General features: G+C 41.8%; 1 long non-coding RNA gene across 1 annotated transcript in view; it reads right to left on the minus strand.

The window, feature by feature from the left end:
* Window positions 1-1,633: 1,633 nt before the first annotated feature.
* Window positions 1,634-12,477, minus strand: part of LOC119086649 — a 17,552-nt gene continuing 6,708 nt past the window's right edge. The window contains exon 3 of the long non-coding RNA XR_005089991.1: window positions 1,634-1,707. This is a non-coding gene — a long non-coding RNA (uncharacterized LOC119086649). The remainder of the gene's footprint in view (window positions 1,708-12,477) is intronic.

The raw sequence follows: 12,477 nt of genomic DNA on the forward strand, positions 1-12,477 counted from the left end.
TAACATATAAGATTGACTTATAAAAATGAATAAGCCAAACATTCTTTTGGCAAAAAAACCTCTCCAGTCTATCAGCTGTGTTAATAAGCTTCTTTAATTCATTTATTTACACACTCAACAAGTATTTATAGAGCATATGGGTTGAGCATATGTTATGGATCACACTATGACTAAGTCAGTCCCTGCCCTCAAGTTGCACAAAGGATCTGGAGAGAAACTCCAGTTCTACATGGTAATTGCTTATTCAAATGTGTCTACAAGTCCTAGGTAGTGGGACAGTAGAAAGGAGTGAATGGTGACAGATTGAGGCATGGGGAGTGAGGTGGAAATTTCTAGACACTCAAGACCTGTCAAATGAAACCTGAGTGGGATAGGGCCAGAGGTAGTGGTCCTCAATGTGCTGACATTTTTTCTTTCAACACCTACAACTTGAGGAAGTCAGACAAGGTTCTTGGTAGAATAATCAATAAGTCAACCAAGGAAAGAAAAAAATCTGTTTGCCACTGTGGTTAAGTGCTGTGGAGGAAATGAAACCCAGGGATATGCCTAAGGAAGAGTACATATTTATTTTAGATGGTCTGGGAAAGCCTCGTTGTAGAATGGGAAAGGTAAAGCTGGAACAAGGATGACAAGAGACAAGGGGCCATAAGAACAGAGTGTTCCAGACTAAGGGCTGTAGCTAGAGTTTTCCTGCCTTGCCCACAGTCAGGACAAATCTCTGTCACCCGCGAGTCCCACAGCCACTCAGACCCAACCAAGTAAACACAGAGACTTATATTGCTTACAAACTGTATGGCCGTGGCAGGCTTCTTGCTAACTGTTCTTATAACTTAAATTAATCCATTTCCATAAATCTATACCTTGCCACGTAGCTGGTGGCTTACCGGCGTCTTCACATGCTGCTGGTCATGGCGGCAGCTGGCGGTGTCTCTCTGCCTCAGTCTTCTGCTTCCCAGAATTCTCCTCTCTCCTTGTCCCACCTACTTCCTGCCTGGCCACTGGCCAATAAGTGTTTTATTTATTGACCAATCAGAGCAATTTGCCATACAGACCATCCCACAGCACTTCCCCTTTTCTTTTTTTTAAAAAGGAAGGTTTTAACTTTTACACATCTCCAAAGCCAGCTTGGTATATTTGGGAATTTGGGCATAGCTTCTCTTACTACTTCCTGCTGGAGGGGGGCGCTGTATCTAATGGGGACACAAAATTTTAGGATCATGGAGTAGTCTGTGAGACTGTATCGTCTGAGCCAGTTGCCTTGAAACGATTCTGGATGTTGGATCATCTGGGCCATGGTGTCATCGGAGACCTTTCAGGTGGTCTTGGCTGGTCAAACCTGATGTATCTTAATCTGGAACAAATCCATAGCCTCTGGCTTTCTGTAGAAACAAAAGCAGAGCCTCTTTTCCAAAGTAACATATCCTTATAGCCAAATTTTGAAGTCAAGGTACCTTTAAAATAAACATTTTGGCATAACTCAACAGCTTTTGCAATCAAATGTTTTTCTTCAGTTACAAATATCAAAGAAAACATAATCCAGATTCTCTGTGTGGTAGCCATCTCTATGTGGCTTATTTTTTATATTACCTTGAGCCTGTTGCTTTAAACTGCAGCCTTTTAAGCCTGAAACGGTGCTGTGGCTGCTGGCTCCACCCACTTCAGCTTCCCAACATGGCGGTGGTACGTTTTCTCCCAGCTCCGGGAGCCCTGAGAGTGGAGAGATGGTTTCCTGTGTTGCAGAAAACCTGTATTGACCCCTGGATGGTCATGGAGAAGACTAATCAAGATGGCTAGAGGGTTTATATTATTGGGCTTTTACTCTTCTGACACCAGTTGCTGATGATTTGTAATAATAATGGCATAGTTTAGCAAAGATCAACGGTTGTGAACTATGGCTCTTCTAATATGATTAGGTGAGAGATGGTAGACTGGGGATCCAGCCAGAGAGAAAGGCCCCAGGATCAGGTAGAGGTGATGGATGAGCAAAGGAGGGAAAGTGGGGCAGAAGAGTAGAAAAGGGAGTGATGTCTAAAAGGCTACCAGATTAGCACATGAAAGAAACCAGTCCACAGAGTGGAAGGTATGAAATCCCCTGGCTTAGCCCCATGTGTAGTAGACATGGAACAGAAAGAGCATGCTCAAGAAAGCTGTGCTCCCCCAGTGCATGGCAGGAGGGATCATGGTGGTACTGGGCTATGCATTAAAGACCACAGCAAGGGATCACTGAGCTTCCAAATTTACCCCCAGCTTTGACTCACTTTCCCCCTTGGACCTGGGGATTTTTCCTAAACAGATGGTCTCTGCTTCTACTTCTATCCACATGTCTCTTTCTAATTTCTTGTACCAGGACTTAGGAACCTGGAAATCACCACTCAATGAATGCTGAGACCATTGGGACTGAGGAGGAGGCAGGATACTGTCTCCAGAGAGAGTGCTGAGAGCAGGCCTGGATTACAGCTTGGCAATACAGTCTGATTTCATGCTCCTTGTTTGCTTTAGGGTCACCTTTGCTCTGCCCTCTGGCCACCAAAAAAGATAAGAGTAATTTGAAAGGAAGCACAATGTGAGAACAACAGCTTGTTTACCTAAAATGGAAAATTCCTTAGAACAAGTCTGGCCACTGCCCATGGTTTCTAAACTGGCGAGGTCAATCTACCTTTGAACCTGGACAAGATCACTAGTGCCTAGACAGAGTTGGGGTCATTAATCCTGGAGCAAATACTCCTGTCTTCAGCTTCAACTTTTCCCAGGTTTGCTTTAAGGTGTGATCAACCTTTTGACATGGCAACAGACAGTTGTTCTCTACAAAGTTCCTAATTAGAAACCCTATAATAGATATTTTAAGAAAGATAAAAAGGCAAAAGAATCTTAAAATGGTAGATCACATTCTTAGACTTCAGATTTGATATGCCTGTGAACAGATATGCTAGAAATATTTACAACCCTTAGTTTTTTTTTTTCGGTCCCTGGCTCCACAGCAGTTTGAGCTAATTTCAGCTTTCCACAGCTCGACTTCCTACACTGACTCTCCCATGAAGCTGCCTGTGTCTGTGCTACAAACACACTGGATCAGTTCAGTCAAATAATTGCTTAATAGAAGGGAAAGGAAACCAGGCAAAACAAGGATTTGGTGTCGTGTAAACACAGCCCTTGACTCTTAGTTGAATATATAGCCTTCTCAGCCAGTTGTTTTGTTATGTAGACAGAGCCTCAAGCAGCTGTCCACTAGAAAACACACCCCTCACCTCAAAGGAAAAGACAATGCTTGAGGTTGGGTATGTGGCTTAGTTGGTAGATTGCTTGCCTAGGATCCTGGAAGCCCAGAATTAGATCTGTAACTTTGCATTAAAGCCAGCCAAGCTCGATGTCCTGTGTCTTCAATCACAGCACTCAGGAGGTGGAGGGAGGCAGAAGGATCAGAAGTTCAAGGTCATTCCTAGATACATATCAAGTTTGAGGCCAGCCTGGGATACAAAAGACCCTAAAGCAAGGAGAAAAAGATGTTATTTTGGAGCCAAAAATGAGTGACCATGACACTAGAATGTCGATTAAGCTTTTCCCAAATACCATATTTCAATGTGGTAAGTATCTTGAACTTTTTACAATAATTACAGAATAAAGAAAGCCATAAATCAAGGCACCTTTCAAATACATTGCGGGAAACATCAGGTTGGTGGGTTACAGCAAAGTAAAAAAAATCTCTGCTCTAGGCTAATGACGTCCTGGATCTTGGAGGAAATCCTACAACCACTACTTTATTAAACCATCATAATCCTACACTGCATTCTAAACATTTGTTCTTCTACCAACAGACAAATATAGTTCTCACCCCTCATCAAGGAAACTTCTCTTTGCAACAGATGCAGATATTACAGAAAACCATAACCAATCAAAATGCAGAGTTGTGGAGTCCAGTCCCAATGGATATATCTGTAACAAAGCACTTATCCATAAGGATTGCAGAACATTCCAGAAGAGGGGGGTAGAAAGATAATAAGAGGCAGGAAGTCAGAGAGTTTGCTGTGAGATTGTGTCTCCTAGAAATGTCAGAAGCTACACCCATAAAGTCTCACCAGCATGACTGCCAAAACCTGAGCTGAACAAGGACAAAAACAAGTGACATGCCAAAGTAGATGAGGGAAAGCCCACAAGGACTCAACCCTACACAAAGAACTATAGGCGGCTAAGGAATGCAGGGAGCAGGAGACATAGATTTCCCCAGGGAAGAACACACCAGCTTGTTTTCCAATATCAAACGGTCAGCCTTGAAAAAATGATATACACAAATAACATTACATAGACTGAGCAGGTTATATTTAGGAATACACACACACACACACACACACACACACACACACACACACACACACACATATGCAAGTAAGAAATAAAGAAGCCATGAATTTGAAAGAGCAAGGAGAGTGGTATATGAGAAGATTTGGCGCAAGGAAAGGAAAAGGAAAATGATGCAATTATATTATAATCTCAAAATCTATGCTATAGACCTCAGATGTTATCTGGTGACACCCTTAATCATTGAGTTGGTAGAAACTAGTAATCTCTTAATATATTCTAAGAAGATTTCTCTAATAGTCACAGGAATGGATGTTAGGATAAACACAGAGATTGGCAAGAAATGGCTATTAGGGAAGTTAAAGTTAACCCACGGGAGTTTGTTTTTGGATGTGCAACATTCCACCTTTTCACAATCAACGTTCTAATCAGTTAGTCAGCCATGTAGATTCTTTAATACACTAGGCATGGTTATTTTTCTAAGAATTTCATTTTGCATCCAGCCCCCTAGCATTTTGAGACTCCTCTGCATTCTTCATGGTTGCTCAGTAGGTTCCTTCATGCTGACTTTCCTGCCTGGAGCTCTTACACAGCCAGTCTGAAAGCTTGGAACTCCACAATATGAGAGGAAAGACAGTCTGGTAGTAGTTCATGTCAAGCAATTTCCTCTCCCATCACTGATGAAGAATGGGCTAACAGTTCTCTTACAAGAGAAAGTGCTAACACTCTCCATGATAGGAAGTGGTTTACAATGCCCTGTGGGTCTCTATGAGTCACAGAGCAAAAGACAGTCTAAAATCCACCCAGTTCAGGAGTATTAGCTTTTTAACAAAGCCAGTCCTTCCCTACTTGCCACTGAGCATCTTCAGAGGTTAGAGATACAGCTCAGTTCAGTGGTAAAGCACTTGCCTAGCAAACATAAGGCATTGGATTCAATCCTCAGCACTGAAAAAGCACCAGTAGCATTGAAAAAAAAAAAAACCACAACAAAAGCAAAAAAACAAGGGAATGAACATCATTAGATATTTCAATGAAGGATACTATCTTGAGAAACCTGTGTTGCCCCTTCTAGTATTTTGTAAGGAGGGTATTCATTCTTTTTTCTTCCTGTTCTCTTTCCACATTTCATACAAATAATTCTCATTGAATTGCAGGCTATTCCATGTTTGGTTTAGTCTCAAAATGAATATGAGCAGTTAGTTATGACACATGAAAGGGAATACCTCTTGCAGGCTGTCAACCAGGAGAAGAAAATGGCTTCCTCTGTCTTGGCCACATTTAGGGGAGAGCCTGGGTTGGTAGAAAACAGCTGCCTCTACCATTTCATTTTAGCTTCTTTCAAAATCATCTTTTTCACAATGAAGAGGAGGCTAGGGGTGTCGCTCAGTTGATAGAGTGCTTGCTTAGCATGTTTGAAGTCTTGGGTTCTATTCCAAGCACCAAATATTTTGGGTATGCATACTGTATATCGAGTCTGAGGCCAGCCTTCATACAGGAGGCCCTGCTCGAAAAACAAACAAAAATAATGAAAAGATACACAAAGAGCAGTACAGTAGATAAGACTCCATCTTGCAATCATGTGCAGATCATGATTGTAGAGAATTCTATGAAAAGGAGGGGCAGGAAAGGAAGTAATCTGATATAGGAATAATATAGAAGGCCATTTTTCTCTACAAAGTCAATTCAGTGTGGCTTGTTGTTTTCTCAGCTGGGAAGTGCTATTTAGATTGTTAGTAAGTGACTACAGGGATGCAAAAACTGACTTAAATACAACTCTTTCCATCATTTGGACACAAGGCTACTTCTGTGTACAAAAGCTATAAAAATCCATGACCTAAATATAGAAACTTGGGTATTTCCATGTAAACCACCAGACTTCCACATTGCTTAGATAAAACACAATTAATGCAATGTCTAATATGACCCAGGCATATTTTGGGTGATTAGATTGACAGCAGTACAGGATATTGTCAGCAGGATGGCATCAGGAATATCTATTTGTCTTCAACCAAACCCCATGGTTTTAGTAACATATCCAAGATGAAACAAGGAAGGTATAAAACTCAAATTCCCAGACAAGACTCCCTCCCCCCCCCAACAAAGCATTAGATGCAATTAAGAACTCATGCTCAAATAGGGATGTAGTACTGTGGTAAGGCATTTTCCTAGCATTCACAAATCCCTAGGTTTATTTGAAACAGTGAAATGAAATAAGATGAAGGCCATGGAAAATAATACAGTGAAAATTAAATAAAATAAAATAGAGAGAACCCAAGATTTTCCCAAAGGCAAACTGTTGATCTCATATTACCATAGAGAATCCAAAAAACCATTACCAAAAGTTGGATACAAGTCATTTGTGATATTTTAATAAAATATGGCTTGCCATCAATAAAATTCTGTGCTTTAATAAATGTAGATTGGTATTATATCAGCCCTATTTTACAGGTGCTCTAAGAATGATCAATAATCTTGCTATCTAAAGGAAGGCAAGATCAGAACTCATACCCAGTACCTTTAGTATGTAAAGATTATGTTTTTTCAACAGTCATACCTTCCCTGGGCTCATTAAGTAGAGATGGTTTTATATATACTTTTTTAAAAGTAAGGATGGTATGTAGCTCAGTTAGCAGACATCTGCCTAACATGAAGAAATCCCTAGGCTTGATCCCTGGGATCACATAAAACCAAGCCTGATGGTACAAGCCCAGAACCCCAACACAACTGGCTATTCTCTCCAGGGAAGAAGCAATGACAACACAGAAAAAATGCCAGGGAGAAAGGCGATAGGGGTTTATGTCAACCTCACTTCCACATCTCCTTTTTTTTACCACTTTAAGCAGTCATTTCTGTTTATGACAAGTCCCTGGGCTCTAAATGGAATAGAGCTTGTTGATTGGTGTAAAATAAGAGGAAAACCAGTGGAAACTGATATTTTCTTTTTTAGAGTGAGAATTTATACTGATGTAAACCTTCAGGAGTGCAGTGACCAAGATTGTTTTTTATTAAACACTCTTGGAGGCTCTTCCCTATGTTTCATGGACATGGGACTCTCCATCATTTTACCGGTGATTTAGAGGTTACCAGAAAAAAAATCTGGCCAATAGATTTTAAGATTACAGAGACAGGAAGATAGGAATCAGAAGAATGAGGGCTGGATAGTAAGTATTTAGAAGACGGGACCAGAATTGAGAAAAGGTCAGAGAAAATTGAAAGAGGATTCATTTAAAAAGAACAGTAGAATGACATGGGTTAGAGGTGTAGCTCTGTTGATAGAGTACTTGTCTAGTGAGAGGACTAAGCAGATGCCATAATAGGCTACCCAGTCTTCTCTCAGAGATCAGGCCTCAATTTCAGTTTCCTGAGACTGAGCAGGCAGTTTCTGAGGAGGAGGCACAAATAAAGGACAAGTACTCACTGGCGTCCCTGATTATAGGGACAAGGGAGATAGGACACACCAAACCTGGGCCACTGAGCCAGCCCCCACAGTCAGTATGTGCTAGGTCAGCCAGGCTCCACAGCAGCTCAAGGACAAACCCTGGGAATTGCCCAGGCCTGCTCCAAAATGGAAAACTGTACCCTGACCAGCCTCTAACTATCCCTGGCCAATTAGAACATACTGATATGATGTTGACACTTGCTTGAGCCAATCATATCTAAAGTGACATAACTGCCTTAGGACACTCCCCTTGGCTTTACTTAAAAGGAGCTCACATGTCTCCCTCAAGGTCTTTGCCATTTTGCCTTTGTGTGGGATGGCAGGCTCCAGCATGCTGAACTAATAAATGCTCTTGTTGATTGCATATGTGGATGGTGGTCTTTTGTGGGACTTCTCTAGGACCCTAACATCTAGCATACACAAAGTCCTCAGTTCAATCCCCAGATCTGTATAAATTGGGTGTAGTGGTACATACCTGTAATCCCAGCATAGAAGGTTGAAGCAAGAGGATCAGAAGTCTGAAGTCTTTGTTGGCTATATAAGGAGTTTGAGGCCAGCCTGGGACACATAGCCCCTGTATCCCAGCTCAAAACAAGTGCTTGGGGTATAACTCAGTTAGGAGAGTGCTTGTCTAGCATGCACAAAGCCCTGGGTTCCATCACTAGAACCACATAAATAGAATGTGGTGATGCATGCCTATAGTTCTAACACTTAGGAAATGGAGATAGGAAGAAGAAAAGTTTAAGGTCATCCTTAGCTACATGAGACCCTGTCTCTAGACAAAATAAAATGTAGCAAAATGGGGAAAGAGAAGCAAGTTACAAATGTGTACTAGCCAAGGACATAGTACTTTTGTTTCTGCGATGGTTAATTGTAATCAACAACTTTGTGGAAATTACAATTTACATGGAAACCAACCTTGTAGCTAGAGTTTTCTTGCCTTGCCCACAGTCAGGACAAATCTTTGTCACCTGTCAGTCCCACAGCCGCTCAGACCCAACCAAGTAAACACAGACACTTATATTGCTTATAAACTGTATGGCCGTGGCAGGCTTCTTGCTAACTGTTCTTATAGCTTAAATTAATCCATTTCCATAAATCTATACCTTGCCACGTGGCTGGTGGCTTACCGGTGTCTTTACATGCTGCTGGTCATGGCGGCAGCTGGCAGTGTCTCCCTGCCTCAGCCTTCTGCTTCCCAGAATTCTCCTCTCTCCTTGTCCCACCTACTTCCTGCCTGGCCACTGGCCAATCAGTGTTTTATTTATTGACCAATCAGAGCAATTTGACATACAGACCATCCCACAGCACAACCTTGGACATGTTTGTGAAGAATTTTCCAGATTAGGTTAATTGAGGCAGGAAGACCCATTCTAAATGTATCTAAATGTATCTCTCTGAGCTAAAGTCCTGGACTAAATAAGGGGGGGGGTGGTGCTAAGCACCAACATTCATACATTCATTTCTCTCTGGGTTTTTTGTTTGTTTGTTTTTCATTTTTTTTGTTTTATTTTTTCAAGACAGGGTTTCTCTGTGTTGCCCTGGCTATCCTGGAACCTTCTTTGTAGACCAGCTGGCCTCAAACTCATATATACACCTGCCTCTGCCTCCCACGTGCTGGGATTATAGGCATATGCCACCACTGCACCACTATTCACTACTTTTTTGATGGCAGCCATATACCTAAGTGACTCTTGACACACATGCCGCCATATTTGGGCTTCTCTCCTCTTTTCCTAGATCTAGGCCTTGCTTAAGTCTCCATAACACCAGAACCTCTTCTCATAAATACCAGAACTTCTTCTCAGAAATCAAGTGACCGCACTGCAGTTAGGCAAGAATAGATGATCCTTATAGCAATATTCTCTGCTGGCTGAACAACCTATGATTAAAGTCCCCTCCCTGCTTGCACCCCCTTCACCTCCCCCTATCTATGCCTTAAGAGGAAAATAAAATTTTGGAGCTTGATCAGACATCCTGTCTTGCTCTCATTCTTTGTGTCTATTGTCTCTCTCATTTGCCGGCCCTCCCTTCAGGTCCCCATTGAAGACCCCGCTGTCTGGGGTACTTTTTGGTTGTGGATACAATGTGACTAGCCACCTAACACTACTGTTGCCAGAACTTCCGGCTATGTTGCACTGTACTTTCAAACTGTGAGCTAAAGCAAAACCTCCGTTCCTTAAGTTGCTTTTATTGGGTATTTTGTCACAGCAACAGGAGCACCAAGCAATACAGTTCCTAAAATAAAACCTTAAAATGGGACCATGACAAGCATAAAAATACTTTGTTAGCCAGGCGGTGGTGGCGCACGCCTTTAATCTCAGCACTCAGGAGGCAGAGCCAGGCGGATCTCTGTGAATTCGAGGCCAGCCTGGGCTACCAAGTGAGTTCCAGGAAAGGCGCAAAGCTACACAGAGAAACCCTGTCTCGAAAAAAAAAAAAATACTTTGTAACACCAATATATCACATTCAGTCTTGATGACTTGTATTGAAATCCTGATATATGTCACAGAGAAAAGACAAATGAGGCCCAAAATTGTTAGGGTCCTGGAAAAGTCCCACAAGAGACCACCATCCACATATACAATCAACAAGAACATTTATTATCTCAAGAAAGATTATAGTATACTGGGGCCTACCATCCCACACAAAGGAAAATGGCCATGACTGTGAGAGGAGCTTGCAGGCTCCTTTTAAGCATAGGCACGGGGAGGTCCTAAAGCAGTTAGGTCATTTTAGATATGATTAGCTTAAGCAATAATCATGTTAGTATGTTTTAATTGGCCAGGGCTAGTAGGGGTTGGTTAGGGCTACAGCTATTCAATTTTTGCCAGGCCTTGACAAGTCCCAGGCTTTGTCTTTATTTGGTTATTACCCTGAGCTTGCTGACTGTGGCTCAGGCCTCGCCTGGCTTGATATTGCACATACCAGGCCTCCTTGTTCTTGCTGTTGGGGGTGTTGGAGATTTGATTGTCCCTTGTTTGTGGCTCTTTCAGAAACTGCTTGTTTAGTCTCAGGAAGCTCAAATTGAGGCCTGATCTCTGAGAGAAGACTGAGCAGCCTGTTATGGCATCTGCTCAGTCCTCTCAAAAATAATCAGTTCAACTGCCCATTAGACTCTCAGGATAGTTTTTGATGGAGGTATTAAAATCTACTCTTTTTAAAATATTTTTCAGCTATATTGAGACAACAGTAATATATGAGAAATGACATCCATTTAAAATGTGTGACAGAATGAGTTTGATTTTTATTTATGTACCTGTGATAACGTCATAGGTGACATATGTGACGTAAAATAAATACAGAAGAAAAGGACATGGGAAGATTGGGGGAGGGGAGGGTGGTAATGTCACAAATTCATTGTTTTGTATGAGTTCTATCTCTCATGCTCTTGCATTTGAATGCAGGGAAATAGACAACAAACACCGTAAAACAAAAGTGACATATGTTAGATGATATGTTTATCTAATTATCTAATTATTCTTTAACAATAAGACCTCGGGAGTCAGATATCAGGATAAAAACCAGAATGATCCGAAAAGCAGAAGAGAAGTGACCAGTGACCTCCTCTCTTTCTCTCATTCCTCCATCCAAAAGGGCTGAGATCCTCTCTAAGCCCCACCCTACTACTTCCTGTCTATCTGTCCTCAGTCCTCCAAAACCTCTATGGTTAATTTTGGTCAGCTAGTAGCTAGCTCTGCCCTCTGATTCAAAGCAAATTTTGTTGTCAATCTTGAGAGCATCAGAATGTGATCAAAATATCACACAACAATTTTACTGTTAGAAGGTGTCAAGCAAGATTTAGAAACAAAGAAATAGGTCGATAACTATCTGATGTCATCCTAATGATGCAGCTCGGATTCTGACAAGCTCACACAAATTGGAATGAATGTAAATGTTGGAGTGTTTTTCTCAAATTCCTAAGGGCCCCATGGAGATCCACTTTCAACAAGACTTGAAAGAAAAGCCAAGCTGCTGTGAATGGCCAGAACTTAAGGAATGAGGTCACCCTTCCTCTGGAAATCACCTTCCTCTTCTCACATCTATTGGGCTTTTGTGTCCACCTGAAGGAGAAGGACCACAGGGTACCAGTCTCCTCCTGCCACTACAAAAAAAAAATGAAGCCAGGATTTTATACTGGGATAACATCTTCCAAATAGTTAAAGACCACTGCCAAATGCTGGTAAAGCCCTGTTACAGTTGTAGCCAGAGACCTGCCAAGGATGTGTGTGCACTTCATTCATTCCAAGCACTCATTGCTTTGGTTTGGGGGATTTGCTACAATAAAGGCAGACTGAACTAGAAGTTCCCTTCACTAAGCTAAACTCCTCCTGTAATGCTGATGAAACAGAGCCCCAGATCTATAACCAAAGAATGTTGGACACGGTTCTCTCAGTGTCTTTAAGCTGAGATAGGTTTGAGAGAAGAAGGTAAGGAGATGCTTTCTGTTGAGTAGAGGAATGGAAACTTGTTTGCCTGCCACCAGTCCTTTACTCACAAGGATCTGGCCCCTAGCCAAGAAAGTCTGAACATACCGAGAAGCCTGATTCCCTGTTCCCAGTGCTTAGCCAAATGAAAGATGGCTGACAGAAGCAGTGGAGCATGAAGCATGGGTTAGTTTAGGAACAAGGGCTGGGAACGGGTTCTTCCAACCTGCTTAGAGATTCTTCTAGTAATAACCATTAAAGAACTTCGAGCTATAAAAATGTAGTTTTCTCTTTTAGAAAGGAACCTTCAACCGCAAT

Source organism: Peromyscus leucopus, chromosome X, assembly GCF_004664715.2.
Source record: "Peromyscus leucopus breed LL Stock chromosome X, UCI_PerLeu_2.1, whole genome shotgun sequence".
NCBI classification, from domain to species: Eukaryota; Metazoa; Chordata; class Mammalia; order Rodentia; family Cricetidae; genus Peromyscus; species Peromyscus leucopus.